Source organism: Rana temporaria, chromosome 2 (assembly GCF_905171775.1).
Source record: "Rana temporaria chromosome 2, aRanTem1.1, whole genome shotgun sequence".
NCBI lineage: Eukaryota > Metazoa > Chordata > Amphibia > Anura > Ranidae > Rana > Rana temporaria.
The window spans coordinates 203376766-203395457 of record NC_053490.1 but is presented as its reverse complement, the minus strand read 5'-3'; positions in this window follow the sequence as shown (position 1 = coordinate 203395457).

Sequence of the window (18692 nt, the reverse complement as noted above, 5' to 3'; positions counted from 1 at the left end):
CTGTAGTAATCGCAGATCGGTCTGGGGTCCTCTGTGTCTTGTAAATGGGTCCGGCTTCGGGGCGTCTCATCAAGGAAGATGTGGTCATCTGCTCCGGCTCTGGTCACGCCTCAAATCAGGCAACAGGAGCGCCTCATCATGACATAGAAAGAATAGAAATAAAAACAACATGAGTATATATATTCCCATTTCCATTAACCACGATCCGCTGTAAAATTAAAATCCCCTCAGATTCCCAGACCTTTCAAAGGATTCCCAACCTTCACTAAGCTACAGCTCTGGCTCTGCCTTGCAGGGACCCAAACCTTATCCATATGGGCCTGAACTCCAATTCCCAGTATCCCCGATCCAGGTATAACAATCTTTACTTGTAAATTCCCAGAAACCGCCCTTGGACCGTGAGAACTTCCTTGTAGCTTCAACAGTCACATGAAACATTCCATCCTCAATAGGTTAGAATTGTTCAATCGTATCATAAGCTCAAGCCCTCCACCTTGTACATGCAGAAAACCATGCCATATAAACGATAACCAATTTTACCCTCAAAAAATAAAAAAACATCTCATTAAATTTCATTGACAAGTGTCTGCTCGGAGTCTTCACTAGTTTGTCAATAATCCTCATACCAATCATAACATCATAAATAGCATGTACCGCTGTCATCGCTGGGCACTAAAACTCGGTGGAGACTCAGAACAGACCGTGCAATCGGTCCCGTTGACTTTCTTAATTAGTCATAGAATACACTTTAAATAATAACTTGGGATGTATTTCATCGTTACCTCTGCTAAAATTTACTAAACAAACAAATACAAAATAAACAAAGATACTACTCATTTCTTTGATGTGGTTGAACCGCCTCTTGCAGTGGCTGGTGTGGTCTCATCCATCAAGCTTCTTTACAAACGACCCAGTCACCTGGTTGGGAAAAATGAAAACCAATTACCGTGTCAGGGTCCAGGAGAGACTCCTGAACCCTTTTGAAGTTCATGTTACAGTGATCGCACTCACCCCATCACCTGAGAAAAGACGTGACAGCTGATGAGGGGAGTACGACCCTGGTTTCGGTTGACCTCCAAACAAACCTTATGACAGTAACCCCGACCTCGGGACTGTGTTCACTGCACAATCTGTGCGTGTCTCCCCGTTGCCTGTAATTGCTTACCATCTCCTGTAATACCTGGAACTATTGAGAGGTTCTTCATCTAAGATGGGAACCTACTTCACCAGACTGCTGCTTGCTGATTCAAATTCTATCAAATAAAGACAGTCTTGGCACAAACTTGATTAGAATTAGAAAGATTAGTGTTATTATTTCGAAAAACTGTCACTTTTACATTTATCTATCCCCCCCTTTTCTTCCTCATTACAGACTGGAGGAATAAATGCATGGTGCAGGAGAAAAAAAAGAAACAATGAAATAGCCTATGATACTTTCACCTCCTTAGACTCGTATTTATCCATGTGTACAGCTGTCTACATACACCTGCTCTCTATGTACAAACACTTCCAGAGACTTCTTGAACCTGAAAAATACTTATATGCAGAAATCATTACTTCATCCCTCATATTTATCCTGCAGAGAATGGCAAACAAAAATGACATCCCTGTAAATTTTTAATGACATTCTTTCAAAACCGATTCAAACAAAACTCTCTGTAACCCTTACTTTTACGGTTCCTACAAAAAAAAAAAAAAAAAAAAACAACAGCCACGACGCGTCGGAGGATCGCTGCGGTAAGTTCGAACATATTCACGTTACATACAAACATTCCGATACAAATGTTCATAGTTTCCAAAACAAAAATGAAAAAACAAAAAACAAAAACCAGCCGGAATTCTGCCTGCACTCTTTCAGCAATAGAAGAAAATACAATCGGGAAAATATGAGAATAGCGTGAGAGCCTTGCATAGACCAGCTATACAACGTTCTCCTTTGAGGGTCACCAAAGCGTGTACCACACCTCCATCCACACGCATCATTACAGATTTCTGAAACCGCAGCGAAACCACATCCACTCCAGAGGGATACCCAAATAGTATCCTTGGCAATCTTTTAAAGGGGTCCAAAGGCCTTTGCCCCCAAAACTAGGCTTTGTGCACCGTGTAACCGTCTGACTGTGGGAAGCCTTCCTTCCCATGCGATTCAAATCGACTTATCGTCTTACCTCTCGCGTCCGAGAGAAACCGTTGCACCCATTTAGGGGAGCACCGTCCGGTGTCTTCTTCTACGGTGGATTGACGGACTACAACCACTATCTGGTCCAGTCCCTCAACTAGAAAACCCTAACCGAGGCATCATCTCTATGGCTTGTTGTCCCAACACTCCCGGCACAGAACTAGAGTAACTATGCCAAATGATTCGTCAACAACCACAGATCAACCCCCAAATTAGGCCTCTACCCCTCACAGTGTATGCATCCCATACACTGCGTTGCCAGACTAAACTACACAGTGACAGAAGACTTGCCCCTTTACCACCTGCAAAACAATGTGGCTTCTCTCTGCATCTAGATGTTAGAACAATACTGGTGATGCCCCCTCTGTTTGCTCTCACATACTACTCTCTACCCAAAACTGTATTTACAGCATACAACTTCACAAAAACAACTGAAATTAAAATTTTAAAACACTCTTTCAAACACCAAACTGTTTCCATTGTCCTTCCAAGCACAAATCTCATTGCTCACCTTTCAGAAAACCCCAAACTCCTTCCACCAACTTCAAAGGCACGCTGTGTCTCGAAATGGCCGACAAAAGCCAGGCCACCACAAAATGGTGGATGAAATCTGGACCACCGCAAAATGGCCGACGAAATGCCAGGCCACCACAAAATGGCGCCATTAACATATGCAATGCAGTTGTTCCCGCCAAAACCAGCATTTCCTCCCTACTAGCCAAAACCTTTCCCCACGAGAACTGAGAAACATTGAACATCAAAAATGAACACTTAAAAACATTTTAAGAGCAATCTTTACACACTTAAAGATACTTCAACTCAGACCCTTTGGCCAACTTAAACAGCACAAAAAATGTTAGCTATATGAAACACAACATAGCACACTATTAGAAACAACAACACTCTTTTCTCAAAATTCATATACTCTGAATTAGTCACCGCACACACAGTAACACAATGCAACACAATGTTGCTTGTATGCGTTCTTAGAACATCAGAATTCTCTTCCCTCAGGGCGTCGCCCCCTCCCCTATTCAAGCAAAAGCAAGTCTTAAAACCAAAGCCTTTCTTTCCTACTAACAATGAAAGATGCAATGGGGGAGGTGCATGAATTTCCCTCTGAGATACTCAAAGAAAATGCCCAAACGATTAGAAATGCAAAAAAAAAAAAAAATAACACACACCGTTAAGGGTACCAAAAACTTACAGTTAAAGTTAGTTTTTCTATCTATTGAAATTCAGTGTACAGTAGAGATTTCACTTTAAACCGATATTAAAAACAAAAACGCAATAGTTTTACTAAAAAGTATGCACAAATGACTAAACCTGAAGATTGGATTCATACAAAGAAAAACAAAAATTATGCCTCAGGTTGCATGGCGGAACACACACAAAGAAACACACGATGGAGTTTTCAAAACAAAATGGTGTCCTCAGCATGACCAAACACACACACACAAAGGAAAAACAGATAGAGTCTTAGAAAAAAAACAAAATGGTGTCCTCAGCATGACCAAACACACACAAAGGAACACAAGATATAGTCTTTAAAACGAACAGTGAGAAAACCTATTTAGACTAGCAAATTTCAACACAATACGGTTTCTCCTGTATAAGCACTAACAAGACCAAACCATGCCTCTTACAAACAAAAAAACACTGTTGTAACAAAACAGACTGCTACTCAACTCATACTAAAACGCTAGACAAACTATAATAGTTACACACTTTACAAAGTTATTTCACATGGTGACCAGCACTATGAAATGACTCAGCCACACAATGTTATGTCATTCAATCTCTGCCGCACATTTAAAACATAAACTAGCGCACTCCATGCATACCATCACGTTGTACTACAGAAAATGGTTTTACATTTAACATAAACCCCATACAAAGACCCTCTAGGCTGTATTGACCAGGGGTCTACAGAGGACAGTAATATAGACTTCTATCCCCAGTCAATACAACCATCCCTCCCAGTACAAATATAAATCCCCGTCCTTGTACAAAAAAGAGTGAAACCGTAAAAATTAGTTCTTTTGCTAAGCTTAGTTACCTGCAATCAGCGATCAAAGAGACTAGATGCCGGTTCTAGAACAACAAAAATTTCAAAAACTGAAATGGAGTTTGTCTTACCAAACTTTGCCGGCCTTTTCCTGTCCCAGAACCGGGGACCCAATCTCTCCTCTCGGATCGCTGTGCTGGAACTAAGTTGGCTCCTGGTTGGCTCGCCGAAAATGTCGTGGAAGAATTCCCTCGGGCTTTGTACGCAAATCCACACCGCGCCAAAATTTGCACTTCCAGCGTCTCAATGCGCACAAAGCACCAAACAATTCCTTCATGCTTAAAAGCACGTTTGTATCAAGCTCTTTGTACAAGGAATGTGAAGTACTTCATGGCACCAGGAAGAATCAGAAAACAATGCTGCTTCTAGCTGGAATCTCAACCTTCTGTCTAGAGCACAGGAAACTCCAAATCCTTTATTCATTGCAAACAAAAGAATAACAAAGCAGGAAGTGATGGCCCCAACAGCCAATCACTTCCCTTAATACAAAATCACATGGCAGGAAATGACAAACAAAAAGGGGAGGGCACTCCAAGAAAGGCAGGACAAAGGAAATGCACACACCCCATTTTAGCCAGCATGGATCCCATTAAAACATTGTTTAAAGTAAAACAATATCTGAATAAAGATCATTCTAATTGTTCATATAGGCTTCAGACAATCTGCGGGGACACTGCTACTGCTGTTGTCAATATACGGTACAAGTACACCAACAAGGCAGATATTAATGTCCTCTCACACAGATATGTATCCATAAAGGATAACGAAGTCCACAAGAGAGATATAATGGGTTTCTCTCGTTATGCGGACTTCGCTTCTCTAATGTGTATAGTCATTGGAAAGCAAGCAGTCCAGTGCATTGCGCTTGATATCTACAAACCAATAAATGCCCACACACACAGAGAACACGTCTCAATCCCATAAGAAGGTTTTCATACTGACCGTTTTACTGTTGGTCTTGATTCAACCCAAGTGCGCTCTGCTAGAGCGCTCCTCGATTAAACATCAGACACAGGGAGACAGATGACAATCTATAAAACACACATCCTAGAATAAAATGTCCACATATATAAAATTTTCCACAACAGTTCGCTATACAGCAATTTGACCCATCTGATAAAGCGAGGTCCGATGCCGAAGGTCTCTAATACTTTCCATAAGTATGTCCATTCAAGGGTATCGAAAGCCTTGACGGCATCAAGAGATAGAATCGCTCTGGACCCCTCATTATCCGTTGGTATTTGTATATTTAAAAAGGTTCTTCTAATGTTGATACTTGTTGCCCTGCCTGGTATAAATCCTGACTGGTCTGGATGGATAAGGTTACTGCTAAATCTATTTAGGCGTGTTGCAAGGATTTTAGCTAGGATCTTAACATCAGTAGATAGCAAAGAAATTGGGCGGTAAGATGAGGGCATCAATTTTTCTTTCCCCTCCTTGTGAATTACTATGATAGTCGCTTCTGCCATTGAGCGGGGGAGTGTCCCTCCGCTTTCAGCCCCCTTCAAGGTCCTTAGCAATTCTGGAAGCAGTATCTCGCCAAATTTCTTATATACCTCGATAGGGAGCCCATCCGGGCCAGGAGATTTCTGGTTTGGCATCTCGGTTACTGCTTGCTGAATTTCATTTAGGGTAATTGGTGCCTCTAGGACCTGTCTATCTTTATCTGGCAGAGTAGGGACTACTATTTTCTGAAAAAAACTTTTCCATAGCTCCTCTCCCAGCCCTCCCTTTAGGCCTCGTACACACGACAGAGTTTCTCAGCAGAATTCGGCGAGAAACTCGGTCAGAGCCGGATTCTGCCGAGAAACTCTGTCGTGTGTACACTTTTGGCCCGATGGAGCCGCCGAGGAACTCGTCGAGCAAATAGAGAGCAGGTTCTCTATTTTCTCGACGGGAGTGGATTTTGGATCGACGAGTTCTTCGTCGGGCTGTTTTGTCAACGAGAAACTCGGTCGTGTGTATGCTAAGAAACCTGTGAAAAACTTAGACACTGGAGAACACCCTCGGTAAAAGTAGCGTTTGGAATGGAGATAGCACATTCGTCCCGCTTCCAACATTATTGCATCGTTTATTTGCAGCGCTTTACCCAATTTTTTGTAAGGGCACAAAACAGCAATATTCTTTTTTGCTTTTGTTATGATATTCACACAGAGTTCTGTTAAATTTTGTGGAACCTTTTTCTTACTGATCTCAATTATATTTTCTTAAAAAATTGTCACCTTATTTTGGTCCTGTGTTTTAAATCCTGCTCTTAATATTCCCCTTAATTTATAATTTAGCAAAAATGCAAATCCTCTTTTTTTTTGGAATGTCAAGTTCCCCCCATTGAAACCTTATTGCTTTGTCTTATCTCATCTGTCCCTTTCAAATTACACCTTATATCCCATTTTATTTTAAACATAACCTGCCTTCTCACAAGCTAATTTGTTTTGACAAAAAAAACAAGGACAAGTATGAACTGTAAAATCAAAATTTACCATTTATTTTGGTTAGAAAACTAAAGTAACTAAGCAAAAGTCAGCACTGGAGAGCTTGCTGTCATTTGTGAACAGCCAGGTGTGGCCTGATGTGACTGGTGAGCAGTTGGAGGCCAAAATGGGGACTTGAGAGGTTCATTCAGGAAGGAACGCATCAAGGTCTTGGACTCCCTGAGGTCACAAACTGGAGCAGGGCAGGCAGATGTCACCAGGTTGTGGTACTATAGCAGCCTGAACTCTGGTACACCACATGGAAGTAAGGGAGTAATTTTCTGGTTTTCTTCAAGGCCTTCCTTGGTGGCTTCCCTGCAGCCTGCTCTTTGACCTTCTCTGCAGCCTTCTCAGCAGCCTTCCTCTTCTGCCTGGCTGGAGGTGGTGCCACAGGGGTAGTACTCATGCCAGGAGGAGGAGTAGACGAAGGTGGTGGAGGAGGAGTAGACGAAGGTGGTGGAGGAGGAGGTGGAGGAGGAGGAGGAGGAGGAGGTGGAGCAGTAGAAGGAGGAGGAGCAGTAGAAGGAGCAGTAGAAGGAGTTGGAGCAGTAGAAGGAGGAGGAGCAGTAGAAGGAGCAGTAGAAGGAGGAGGAGCAGTAGAAGGAGCAGTAGAAGGAGGTGGAGCAGTAGAAGGAGCAGTAGAAGGAGGTGGAGCAGTAGAAGGAGGAGGAGCAGTAGAAGGAGCAGTAGAAGGAGGTGGAGCAGTAGAAGGAGGAGGAGCAGTAGAAGAAGGTGGAGTAGGAGTAGTAGAAGAAGAGGAAGAAGAATGTTGAGAATGAGCAGGAGAAGAAGAGGAAGAAGAATGTTGAGAATGAGCAGGAGAAGAAGAGGAAGAAGAATGTTGAGAATGAGCAGGAGAAGAAGAGGAAGAAGAATGTTGAGAAGTAGCATGAGAAGAAGAAGGTGGGGGAAGTTGAGAAGTAGCATGAGAAGAAGAAGGTGGAGGAGGTTGTGAGTTAGCTGGTGTCTGAGGATGGGCATGTCTGCAAATGACAGTGTCCTCCGTGAGAATACCCCTCACCCCCTGATTTGCTAGGGTGATGAGGAGTCCCTCAAAGAGTAAGCGCTGGTCCACTGTCATTTCTGCCATTTTGGCCAAAACAACAGTAACAAATCCCTCCTGAGCAGTGGGAGGCTGCTGAAGGCATGCATGGGCTTCCCGAATGAGGGCCAGTGAGGCGTCACGCACCCTCGTATCCCTCACCTGCCTTCTTGGACGCTGGCGAAGAGGAGGCACCTGACACCTGGTACTTCGCCCAGCCACCTCGTCCAAGCCACTTGGGCCTGCCACCTCGTCCAAGCCACTTGGGCCTGCCACCTCGTCCAAGTTACTTGGGCCTGCAGCCTCCTCCAAGCCACTCACCCTGCCCTCCTCCTGCCTGGCATTTTCCCGATCCTCCTGCTGGCTGGTCTCATCCTGTGTATATAAAAAAAGTACAGTTTTACTTTGGTTTTTAAAAATAAGACTCAATTTTCAGCTCCTGACTGTTGCATTCTTTTTTTCACGACTTAGCTAAGCCAATCATTGTGACCCATGTTTTTTTTGGAATCACACAAAAATCATTCCTGGCCAATACTGACAAATGATCTGTATAACACTTTTATCTCTACCTTTTTTTACCTTTAACATCTTAATTTACATCTCTTTAACAACATTTAAACACCACACATTTGCACATTGAAAGTACTATACCTGGCTCCAGCTGGGCAAATCCGGATCTTCATCCAGGATGGAAGGCTGCTGAGAGGGCTCATCTGCAGAGGGAGCAGCAGGTTGGCTGGAGGGAAGGCTGGAGGGAAGGCTGGAGGGAAGGCTGGAGGGAAGGCTGGACCTTCTGTTACTTCTGGGGGGAAGGCTAGAAAGTGACTCCCTTACCTCCAGGTGTTCATCCAGGAAGCTCAGTTTACTATAGTACCACAACTTTGGTACATATACCTGCCATGCTCCAGCTCCAGACCTCATCGAAGCCAAGACCCTGTTGCGTGCCTTCCTGTAGGTGCCTCTCAAGGTCCCAATTTTGACCTCCAACTGGTCAGTCGTCACATCACACCCCACCTGTCTCCACACAAGTGGGAGCAGGCTCTCCAGTGCTGTTTTACGCAAGTCTTTGTTGCGGGATATGGGGTCTTTGGTGGCCCACAGAACTGGAAGTTCTCTCCACCGGTCAATAAAAATTTCGAGGAATTCGGGCTTATTAAATTGGTTCATCGTTTCCTGTCCAAAAGGAGAAAAAAATAATGTCAATACACAGTCTATAAAGTTAATTACTCTTTCTCACCAGCTAGCCCTTAAAGGGTCACTAATGGATAAATCTTTTTTGGCTGAAATGACTGTTTACAGTGTCTAGAGACATACAAGTGCATACATATAATGTGCCTCTAGTTTCACTTTCGCTTTTAAACTGATTTAATGTTTCTGTGAAGTAAAGAGACACACAGAACAAAAACAAACAAATCCAGGGCATATTTTTGTCCAATAAATTATTACCATTGTTTCTGAGGATTTTTAGACACACAGCTTAGACCACAGTGAGAAGCTCCCATGAGAAATTTTAGAGTGAGCCAGAGAACCAGGAAGTGTGGATTTATGCAAAGGATTACAGCTGCTTAAAAGCAAAAACGGACAATGAGGACATGAAATCCAGACTGATATAATGTAAAGTAAGCTATTTATGCCCCAAAAAATTTGGGGTTATTGATCCTTTAAATGTCTGTCTTTCCTGAATATGCCACTGCTGTCCCAAGTTCGAAGCATACCTACACGCTTGTCGTTCAAACGTCTTTCTTACGCAACCCGGTCGTATGGACGCCACGTGTGTTCGAGCCTTATATACACTCCGCACACGTCATCCGCCCATGCTTAAAGAATTAGATGTTTCCCCCCGCCCCTTATCTTCCGTCGCTAAAACGACAAGGAGGAATTAGCAGCAGATCATGTTGGGTCAGTTCGTAGGAAACAGATGACCAGTTGTGTCTAACTAATAAGCCAGATCTCCTCCTCATTTGTGTATGAAACGTTATAGAAAAGCACTCCGATCTAGTTTGGTCAAGACATAAAAGCGACCATTTGCATCATGTCTAAAACGACATTTTTTCTAAAGACATCCTGAGAACCGAGATTGGCCACACAACAGTAGTTGGATCAAAATGCAGAAGCAAAGCGTTGGTTACGTACGACGGCACTATAGTGGCCCATTACCTTAAATTTTAGAACTAGCTATCTCTTAGTTTATGACCATAATATGTAGCCCACAAAATCATTCAATCAATAATAACATGTAAAATGTAGTTACATACCGGTGTTTGACCCGATCGTTATCTTCGCCGTCTTCCACAAACTGTGAACGCCCCTTTTACTCACGTGGTAGCCCTTTATACACGCGCATGTGTGACTTTACGCACGTCTCCCCACCCCTGACGTTCGCGGTGTAGTCCTTTCCCTGCCCCTTTTCATTCTTTTTTTTGGTTGGGAGCACATGCTAAAAAATATGGCAGCACAACAGGAGCCAGGCCAGGCGGGACGAGGGATCACCAGGAGAATCCGATTTAAGGCCACCAACATGACCTTTGAAGAAATGGTGGAGATGGTCCTCATCTTCAAAGCAGAGGACTATGATGGGAGGCATGGGCCATACAAGTACCCGAACAAGGTCAAGGCCGCAATAATGGAGAAGGTGAGGAGGAGTCTCCATCGCAAATTTGGGGTCAAAAGATCTAAAGAACAGATAAGAAAAAGGTGGTCGGACCTCAAAAAGCGGGAGCCGGAACAAATGAACCGGATCAGGAGAGTGATTCGAAGAAGAAAGTTTTTTATATTTTTTTTCTTATTTGTTCCGCGCCATGTGTTTTTTATTTCAGGTTGTACTGTATCATGTTTTTCTGCCCAATAATTTGTCGTCAAAGTCGACGTACATTCGGAACGACAACTCATACGACAAAATATTGTGCATAAAATCAAGAAAATTATGACATTTCACTAAATTTATCGTGAGATCAATATTGAAATTAATGTAGATGTGCTATTAACAAAATTATATTACTGTTAAATTAAAATATATACAGTAAAAGGAGAGTCTGCTCAGAAGTCGGTGACACATGTGGACTCATTTGCATAATTGTTGTCCCCTTTAATAACCCATTTTGGGGTTCACACAGAGGTGAGGTGATCCAGTGTATACTTGGTTGGCTTACATGTTTAAAAGTAGACCAAAGGTACAAGAAATGTCATGATCTTTGTGAATGCCTACAATCCTGTGTTTTGCCCAGAGGGGTTTTTCGAAACATCAATAGTCCCAGAAATTGTATAAAGTGAATCATATTCCTCTTTCAGGCCTATAAGCTCTTAAAATCCTGTTTCCATTTTCTTCATTCTCGTAGTGCGTCATGAAGCTTCGACACGGGAGCACCAAGTCAGCACGCAAGCCACACCCCCGAGGGATGGTGATGATGCGCAGCCTGCCACCACATCAGGTAAAGTAACATATAACTAACCCAGCTTCAGGTAATGTAGATGTAGGCCTGCCTAATTTTAATAAATGGTTTTGTCCCACATTTCAGGATCAGGTGGTGGCTTGGACTTGGACAGGCATACTGTCCAGATGGTGATCCAAGAAATCTGGGCCTGCAGAGAAGAGGTGGAGGAGATACATCTGGCCAACCGAAAAATAAAAGAACGAACAAGGAGGGTGGAAACTAAATTGAAAAATTTAATAGATGTTTTGGGGAGAGTCTGAATGTGCCCAAAAAAGTTTGTGAAACCAAAAAAACCCTGATTTAAGAGTATTTAATAATAAAAAAAAATCAAAAAAATAACAAAACCAGATTTTGATGATTATTTAATAAAAAAAAATACAAAAAAATAACAAAACCAGATTTTGATGATTATTTAATAAAAAAAAATACAAAAAAATAACAAAACCAGATTTTGATGATTATTTAATAAAAAAAATACAAAAAAATAACAAAACCAGATTTTGATGATTATTTAATAAAAAAAAATACAAAAACAACAAGATTTATGTATATTGTATGATCAAAAAAGAAAAAAAAATGATTTTTGTATATTGTATGATCAAAAAAGAAAAAAAAAAGAAAAAAGAGATTTTTGTATATTGTATGATCAAAAAAAAAAAAAAATGATTTTTGTATATTGTATGATCAAAAAAAGAAAAAACAAACAAATCATTTTTTTTGGGTATTTGGTAAACCAAAAAAAATATTATGTCAGAAAATAAAGAGCTTTTGAACCTGAAAAAAGTGTGTGGGGTTTTTCTTAAAATACGTATAATTTTCTATGTGTTTTGTTTGGGGGTCACCTGGGAAATGTTTGCTAGTTGATAATGAAAATACACTTAGTTACACTTAGTAAACAACTACAAGCAACACAAGCAAGACATAACAAGTTTGGTCAAAGTTTTAATATATATTTGGTCAATAATTAAAATTAAGGCAAATTGGCTTGAGATGGTATTGCCCCCCTACCCAAGAAATAGTCCATGTATTTGTCCCGCACTTCACGGGCACTCTGGGGGGGGCAGTCCTGTGTGGCCAGCTTCAAGGCCCGGCAAAGTTTCTGCTGGAGACAAAAGTTGTGCCTCAGGCCCAACCAGGGCCAGATAAGTAGGAGATTGTCTCCGCAAATAATTGTGTAGGATGCAGCATGCAAAAATTATTGTATTCCACTTATATTCCGCCATGTGGAGAGAGGTGAGGAAAAGGCGGAACCGGCTGGCCATGATGCCGAAGGCGTTCTCAACCACTCGGCGGGCTCGGCCCAGCCTGAAATTAAAGACACTCCTCTCTGGGGTGAGGGTGCGCTGAGGGTATGGCCTCATAAGATGGGGTCCCAGGGCAAACGCTTCATCAGCCAGGAAAACAAATGGCAGGCCTTCTACATTCTGGTCATCCGGTGGCAATGACAGATCCTCATCCTGAAGGCGAAGCGCAAACTCCGTCTGCCTGAAGGCTCCCCCATCCGATATCCGTCCGTTCATCCCAACATCCACAAAAAGGAATTCGTACTGTGCTGACACCACCGCCATCAGCACAATACTGTTGAACCCCTTATAGTTGAAAAACTGGGAACCAGGACGGGGTGGAGGCACGATGCGGACGTGCTTCCCGTCGATGGCTCCCCCGCAGTTGGGGAAGTTCCAACGGGTCTGGAAGTCCAAAGCCACAGTCTGCCACTCCTGTGGTGTGGACGGAAGCTGGGGAAGAAAAAATATAAAAATTAGCCACATAACCTTGCAAGCAGATTAGACAAAGACATTATAAGCATTCTAACATTTCTTGTAACTAGCTTATTATATCGAAATATATTTAGACAATTAGCACATTAAACACCCCCTCTGATGGGCCAGTGCCCAAGTTTGGGGGAGGGCTAGATGAGTTTGGGAGTCCTAAACTAAAAAAAGATATATATTTGAGATTGGTGAACATAGACTTTAACACACATTTGGGAGGGGAGGGCTAGATGAGTTTGGGAGTCCTAAACTAAAAAAAGATATATATTTTAGATTGGTGAACATAGACTTTACCACACATTTGGGAGGGGAGGGCTAGATGAGTTTGGGAGTCCTAAACTAAAAAAAGATAGATATTTGAGATTGGTGAACATAGACTTTACCACACATTTGGGAGGGGAGGGCTAGATGAGTTTGGGAGTCCTAAACTAAAAAAAGATATATATTTGAAATTGGTGAACATAGACTTTAACACACATTTGGGAGGGGAGGGCTAGATGAGTTTGGGAGTCCTAAACTAAAAAAAGATAGATATTTGAGATTGGTGAACATAGACTTTACCACACATTTGGGAGGGGAGGGCTAGATGAGTTTGGGAGTCCTAAACTAAAAAAAGATATATATTTGAAATTGGTGAACATAGACTTTAACACACATTTGGGGGTGGGAACATTACAATGGATATAACACAATACATTGAGAATTGACTAGGCTAGGTAGGTTGGGGCCCAGGATAGCATGCTGGGTAGGTAAGTGAAGGGAAATAGGCATGTAGGCCAAAAAAGGGGCATGAATAAAATTTACAGCATGCATGGGGGCAAAGGGGACATTCACAGCATATTCCAAACATGGTAATTAGGGAAGGAGGAGAGAACTACAATACATTAGCATACATTATATACATAAAATGGGATATTAAAGGAGAAAACTTACCCTCATATATTCCTCCTGCAGAACCTGGATTATGGCAGAGCAGGTGTCAGGAATGATGAGGCCCAGAGCCTGGGGGGAGATGCCCGTCGAGAACTTTAAGTCCTGAAGGCTTCTCCCAGTTGCCAGATAACGGAGGGTGGCAACTAGCCTCTGCTCAGCACTGATGGCTTCCCGCATAACGGTGTCCTGCCTGGTAATATAGGGGGACACCAAAGCCAACAGGTGCTGAACGACGGGATCAGACATCCTCAGGAAATTCCTGTAATTAACAGGATTATTTTCCTGAAGCTCCCGCAGCAAAGGCATATGAGAGAATTGGTTCCTACGGAGCAACCAATTCTTGGTCCATGAACGCGTCCTCCTCCTGTTCATGAACTCCTCACCGTCTAGGTCATAAACAAACAGACCTACACACATAAGATGCTGAGCACTAAGTCGGAAACGACGAGGTGCCTGCAACATGGCTACAAGGCTAGGAACGAACGACAAATCAGAATTGCACTAAACAGACCGCAGTGAAGAACAGCAAGACCTATGAAGAACGACCTGACAATCAAAAACGCGGGGACAGGACCGCAATGTAAAACAATACGACCTGATCGCACGTCCCGATTGCCTAGATACGACCCCCACAAGTACAAACTGAACGGCAGAGATCAATCTGAAAGCACAAAGACTGAAAAGCACGAATCGTCACTCACCAAACTTTTACTAACACGCGTAAACAGGGAATCAGCAAAAGGAGCCCCAAGGGTGGCGCCAAAAAAATCAAACCTCCCCTTTATAGTCGCGTCATACGTGGTGAGCGTCACCGCGCTGGAGAACGACCAAATTGTTGTCTGTTTCGTGTGTACGCAAAGCAAGCCTGTCGAGCTTCTCGACAAGTCCAACAAGGAACTCGACCAGGAACTCGATGTGTTTGGCACGTCGAGTTCCTCGGCCGTGTGTACGAGGCCTCAGATTTATACAATGCTTTGTAGTACTCGCAAAACATCTGTAGCACCACCTGGCCATCGGTAGAAGTTTCTCCCGCTATTGTCCTTATTGCTAGGACACTTGACGGGGGTAGTTAGTTCTAGTCAGGAGAGATAGAATCCGCCCTACCTTCTCTCCCTCTCCAAACTGGCATTGTCTTTGTAGGGTTCGCTTGTTCTCCGCAGTTCTCAAATTGGCTATTCTATACTCTAGCTGTTTTGCCAGCCATGCTTCCCGCTTGGCTGGAGTGGGCTCCTCGATATACCTCAGTTCTGCTTGGGAGGTCTCACGGACCAACTTGCCCTCTTGCTCTCTCCCTTCTCTTTTTATCCTGGCAACCTGCTGGATTAGTAGGCCCCTCATAAAGGCTTTCAGAGAGTCCCAGACTATCCCCGTCGGTGCAGACCCTGTGTTAATATATACAAACTCTTTCAATTTAGACACCAAGGTACCTGGGTCGCCAATCAACTCCAGCCACCCTGGATTAATTTTCCACTCATTACGAGAGACTTTGACTCCAATCTTTATTATTAACACCAAAGGGGAGTGGTCTGAGACCCCTCTGGTGCCATAATGTATCCTCTTTACCAGGGGCATTACGTCCTCACTGCACACTGCCAGATCTATTCTGGAAAGCGTGTGATGGGAACTGGAATAACACGAGTATTGGCGATCCTGTGGAAAACAAGTTCTCCATATGTCCCTCATCCCTATTTCCTCCAGGAATCGAGCCAAACTGTCTTTTCTAGGTTTACTCCCCAGGGGAAATCTGTCCAAGCTTCTATCCAGAACCTCGTTGTAATCACCAACAGCTATCACAGGAACAGCTGTTTTGTCAAGTGTAAACTCAAGGAGCTCATATAAGACGTCTAGCTTGAATGGTGGAGGGATATACAAATTGGCCAGGACATATGGTCTGTTCTCAATTAGGCAAAAGAGAAATATATATCGACCTTGGTCATCTATCCGGGCCTCAGTACAAGAAAACGTCATTCCCCTCCCCACCATTATGCTCACCCCCCTTGAGTAGTTGGAATGAACCGAGTGGAACTGAGATTGAAATTTACGACTCTTCAGCAGTGACACTTAGTCCTTAGTCAGATGTGTCTCTTGTAAACATACCAGTCTCGGCAAAGTATCTTCCAAAAGTGACATAACTGATATTCTCTTAATTGGATCCCCCATACCTCGTACGTTCCACGAAGTGATGGCCAATAACTTATCCTGCATCTAAAAGGGTTGAAATAATAATACGGTTCACAACTCTAATCCAGCAACATAAACATATAGCCATCTCTCCCTAGGTGGACCTGGTCAACAACTGGCCTCCCCTCTCTCGTTTCCCTTCTTCCCGATTTCTGTAATGATGCAACTCTTGATATGGGTAATGTACGCTCCCTAGCCCCTCCCCTTGTCACCTCCCCTACCCACCCTCCCTTCCCTCCCCGCCCTACTGGGCTCCCCTTAAGGGCTTGTCCAGTGACCACTCTACTCTCACTAGCACACATCCCACAAACACGCGAACACGTGCCTCTCTCTCTCTCTCCCCCCAAAAGACACCATCAAAGCAACTGAAACATCTAAAGGAATTTATAACCAAACCACTCCCAGGTCGCCCCCCCCCGTTAACAAAAAGTAAAGTGCACCCCACCTATGCTAGATCCCCTGGTATTAAATCCCTGGGAACGGGGACAGATTTCATGAATATGCATACAATAACATAGAAATAGCATAGAGAAGCATTAATACATCATGTCAACATTTGTAAAGCTTGTCAAAAAAAGTGCTCAGTGCTAAATATTGCTTGAATGTTACTATAGGAGCCCCAGTGGCTTTTGGAGTGAGTTTATATATATATATATAAACCAAGTGTTTCCGAAAAAGAAAAGAAAATAATAAAAAAAAAAAAAAGAAAGATAAAAAAAAAAAAAAAAAAAGGGGGATGACCCCCTGCATGATTTCTCTTCCCCACCTCCGTAAGGGTAAGGTGGGGTAGGAAAAATTAAACCCCGGGCTCCCCTATCGGTAAAAAGATAGTGGGCCAAACTTTCATTCTCAATACCAAAATAGTTGCCACACCCCCTTTTAGTTAATCTCTTAGCATTAATATTAGTGTTAGGGCCCTAATACCGAGCTTCATAAAACTCTATACATCATATCAACCTGGTAAAACATGTGAAAAAAATATTAAAGGTGACTTTAACGTGGGTATCAGTAAATATCGCTAAAGTGCAAGGTGCTAAAGTGGAAAAGATAACTTTAAATCTATAATACATATGTGCATATATAACCTGGTACCCCCCTAACAAAGAAAGAAAAAAAAAACAAAGGGGGGAGGGGCTTTGGAGACCTCAAAGACAGCAACGCCTCCCATGTTTTTTTAAACCGTCCATAGCTAGAGCCCTGCTATAGGGCTAAACCTGTATTTTATGTCTTGGGGGAAAAAAAAAAGAAAAAAAAGACATAAAAAATCCTTGTTAGACCTTCTGCACCCCTGAAAAAAAAGAATAAAACAAAAAGAACAAGAAGTCAAAAATAATAAGGGGGGGCAGTAAGGACCTCAAAAACAACAAGTCCTCCCATAATTTATTAACCCGTCCATAGCCGGGGCCCGCTGCTGGACTAAACTCCAATATTGTGTCTTATCGAAAGACCTTGTTAAACCTTGTTAAACGTTAACTTGTCGGGTTGTTCTTCTTCTCCTTTTCCTTCCCCCTATCCGAAAAGTCAGTGATGTAAAAAACAAGGGAAGAGAAGAGAAGGGGGCCTTGCTTAATTTCGTCTTCCTCATTAGGCCTAGCCCCCCCCTGTCACTGAGGAGCTATAAAGCTGCTTTATTTTCTTCCAGCCAGTTGAAAACTTCCACCAGATCATTGAAAAAGAGGGTCCTACCCAAAGCTACTACTCTGAGGTGAGCCGGGTACAAAAGAGCATACATAATTCTATGTTTCTGTAGAGACTTTTTGATTGGTATAAACTCAGTTTCTGTAAGTCAGGTGAGAAATTGGGGTATATTGAGACTCTTGCTCCTTTTTATGTAATGTCCCCCAGCTCTCTAGCTTTTTGAAGCATGATCATATTGTCGGTGTAATTAAGGAGCTTTAGTAGCATAGGCCTTGGGTACTTCCCTTGCTGGGGTGCTTTAAAGGGGACCCTGTGGGCCCTCTCTATGGAGAAGAAGGATGAAAAACTATCAGAGCCAAAGATTTCCCTGCACCAACTCTCCATAAAAATGATAGAATTTGTGCCTTCACATCGCTCTGGGAGGCCTACCACTCTCACGTTATTTCTACGGAGACTATTTTCCATTGCGTCTAACTTGGCCGCTTGAAGGTCTGTTAGCTCCTGTAGCCCCTTACGTTCCCCCTGTAATGGAAACAATACACCTTAGTCTCTCTTCCAGAGCGTTCGTTCTTACCACAGTCCTATGTAGCTCCTGACTCATAGATAACAATTCTTCCTTTAAACTCATTAGCTGAGTATCAAAGTTGACCATATAGTCCTTACATGAGTTAACCGCACAAAGTACCTCTCTCAGTGTGGGTTCCCCTTCTGATATCGGGCCAACTATTGGGGGGTCGGGTTCACCAGAAATTGCAGGCATTACCGAAATATTTACAGTTCCAGGTGCCTCTCCCCCTGAACCTTTAGTACTCATGTTTTTGATGTTTGATGTGCTGGGAGTACTAGATGGTTTTGCGACTGCTTGGCCCTGGCTCCTTCTGTCAAGTGGTGGACCCATCTGCGGCTTGAGCTGGGGTGCGACCATAGGTAGTTGACCTTTGGCTGGTGAATTGGATGTTGTGGATAATGTATGTGCG